Consider the following 3,602-nt stretch of genomic DNA (forward strand, 5'->3'; position numbering starts at 1 on the left):
CATGTGGTTCCAGGAGCACATACACCCATTATACCTGCTCAAATAGGAGATTTGGCAGCATTTGCTCAAACTATCGGTCGCTCTATTGCGGAAAACATGCGTAGTGCACCTGATAGAGAGCCTAGGAGCAAAGCAGTTCAAGTAGCTAAGCTCACACAGAAATTCAGTGGAGACGGAGATGCTAGAAAGCATATGGAAGTCTTTGAACATGTGTGCGATTCCTTGGAAGAGCACAATGAGCTACATAAGTGTAAGGCTTTGAGTTTGACCCTAAGCGGAAAGGCTGGAGATTGGTATAGAACCTTAAGAGTAGAAGAGAAAACGATCTACTCTACTCTTAGGAGACTGTTCTTAAAAGAATACATACGAGAGGGAGTACTTTGGGGTGTAGCCTCTCAGGTCCAGAAAGCCCAACGAGAAGAAGGTGAATCCGTGAGAGACTTCATTAGTCGCCTAAAGAATTTGAATTCTCGATGCAATCCAAACGAGCGATTCAACAACAACCAATTGCTCGATAGATTCATTAGGGGACTACGACATGAAAGTATCTATAATGGCCTAGTCATTAGAGGTATCACTACTTGGGAAGCAGTCACCATGAATGCAATCCAATTGGAGGATAATTTAATGATTGCAGGAGAAAGAGTGTCCGCCGAGCCGAAGTCTAGTAGCTCACAAGCGTCAGGGCATGAGCCAATGAAGATAAAGCCAATCGTGAAAGAGCGAATGATATCTAAGATGACTTTGGCAGATCTCACCAAGGCCATCCAAGAAAGCCTTAGGGGTAATCGTGCTCCAGAAAACACTCATATGTATCCAAGAAGGGAGCAACAATGGTGCTCAATTTGCTTGGGCCCACATACTACGAGTGAATGCCCTACTTTCAGAGTAAAGTTTAACCGGACTTGTAACGCGTGTGGTAGGTATGGCCATCAAGCGAAGGATTGCCTAATGCTTAAACGCATCATGGAAAATAGACCGCCTATAGCTTGGGCAGACTCACCTCGAGTTCCTGCATTGATGCCTACCCCACCCATGGAGCAACAGTTGCCATTACAGCACATGGTCCCTAGAACCCAAAATGTGGTCCAAACCATACCGTTGCCACCTCCAGTGCTAGGACCGCAACCCCCTCATCCAAGAGTTACACCTATGAACCAAATAGGTTGCGAGTCATCTAGTACTTATGTAGATTGCGAAGAGGACATAGACTCTAGTATCACCTATGGAGTCGACATGCTTGAGGAGTGTCCCATGTACTATATGGAAGACCATTGGGGACAAATCAAGCCGGTATATCAAGCTACTGCGCTAGCAGCAAGAGGCCAAAACATTAATAGTTTTGCCAGGAGACCACCTCTTCAGTGCTACGAATGTGGTGGACCACATCGAGTAGCTGAGTGCCCCATTAGAATGCAAAAGACTGCCGCACTAATGCAAACAAGTCAAGGGAGTGCATTGGCAATGCCAATACTCACTTGTAATCGTTGTGGCATAGATCATTTGATCGCACAGTGTCCTAACAATCCAAACGCACCGAAAATCACAACATTGAACATAATAGAGATTGTTGATGGGACACCACCAACTATAAACATAGCACCAGTGAATGCACTCACACGGTCGATGCTCCAAAAGCAAATTTACATCCTCAAAGAGAGAGATGCTGCATCCATTGGCCGAGCGAGAAAGAAGAAAACACGAAGAAAGAAATCCCTTAATGCTTCTAGCTCAAAACCTAGTTCAAAGACTAACATAGGGACAGGAGAGGATCCCGTGTATATGAATGACCCTGAGGATGACTCAGATTCGATAGAGACCACGAAGACCAAAACTGTTACTACAAAGGAAAAAGCCAGTGAGGAGGATCACGAGAGGGAATTACAATGAACACCAAAAGAGTATTTAAAGTTAAACCACCCACTTGCGAACCCCCAAGATAAGCCACGAGAGACAAAAAATGAGGATTGCAAGAGAAAGATTGGAACCTATCCAAACCCAACAGTGGAAATTGAACGAGTCCAACAACTGAGGGGTTTGGTGGAAGAAACTCAACGAAAATTAGAACCTAAACCCAAACATATCCAGATGTCGGACACAGTGTTTCCCACACAAGTTCAACCTCACAAGAACTACAGGCCGTTAGCTATACCCAGTATCATTCGGGAAGAGAGTGAGGGTAGGACATCTGAAAGTGGACACACACCTTTCCTACTAGAGAGAATGTTCAATGAGGGAATGCCCGACCCCCTTGAGGAAGTGGAGATTCCATCTTCACCATTCTCTTGTCAGGGTCCTACGTCCCACAAGATGCCATTAAATGTTGCCAAGTTGATGGATTTCATGTCCTCAGAAACGCGTACGACTATCATATCTAAGTTATACGGAGATCCAGAATTATTCCTAGCATTGCGAGCGCTTCTCAATGGAGAATTACAGGCCGGATTACCACAGTTTGCACATATGAACAAACCTTACTCGGTGATGAATGATGAGGAACATTTAGCACCACCATCTGACCTAGCGGGACATGAATCTGTAATTGAAATACTCGTTAACAAGTTGGGGCAATACTTTGAAGGTGATGAATCTAATGCTACTCTACCAATCACTACTAAAGGATTAACTGTAAAGGGGGTCCTTGACGGTGGTGCGGGAGTCAGCATGGTGACAAAGAGTTGTTGGGAGTCTATGGGGAGACCTCACCTTGAAGCCACAAGCGTAGTGGTAAAAATGGCTAATGGATCTATTGTTACGCCTATTGGAATGCTAAAGGATCTCAGGATCAAGGTCTTGGGACACAAGGTAAGGCAGACTTTCATTATTATGGATTTTTCCAAGCATCCTATGTCATTTGAGATGATCTTAGGGTGACGACATCATTTCAAACGATATGATCTACCCAAGGAAGGGGGGAGTGTTTGGGGACATCCATTATTCACTTGCTTCCCTCTCAACCTTTCTCCCCGACCTCTTAATCTCCAATCTTAGGGAATGTATATATAAAGCCTTATACTCACAAAAACAAGATAAAAAAGTAAAAGAGCAAGAGCCATAACACAAATCATAAAAACAAATTATGCACAAGAACACGACCCTTGTAATATTTGCACTCTAACCATCATCTATTTGCGTGTACAGATATGGCTAGTACGCTAGAGTCATCCACTCCTGCCTTGGGTGAGAGGTACCCTCATTACTTTTCACAAATATTTCACATGGTCTTTCCAGTGCTTGCATGTGAATGGGATTTGATAGGTACGCTAACATATGAGAGGAATTTTGAGGAGTTGGAATGGCTGATACGTCTCTTGACCACGTCTGATCCATACTTAGTAGAGAGCGTTTCTCCCATTGCACAAGCCTACACTTTTGACCAAGATGACTATAGGCGTCTAGTGACCTTCTTAGTAAACATGGGCACCTATGATGAAGAAGAAAATTTACAGGACTACACGGATGGCACATATGGTCTCATGGATGATGACTTTGTTTATCTCGACGACAAGGATAGGGGTTTAGCCTTAGGGTTTCCCCCCAACCTCTACAATATCCTATTCCCTTGACTCCCTAGGGGACTGCAAAAAATTAGGTTAGGGTTC

The sequence above is a fragment of the Adiantum capillus-veneris genome, chromosome 12, assembly GCF_014529385.1.
Source record: "Adiantum capillus-veneris isolate H3 chromosome 12, ASM1452938v2, whole genome shotgun sequence".
Taxonomy (NCBI): Eukaryota; Viridiplantae; Streptophyta; class Polypodiopsida; order Polypodiales; family Pteridaceae; genus Adiantum; species Adiantum capillus-veneris.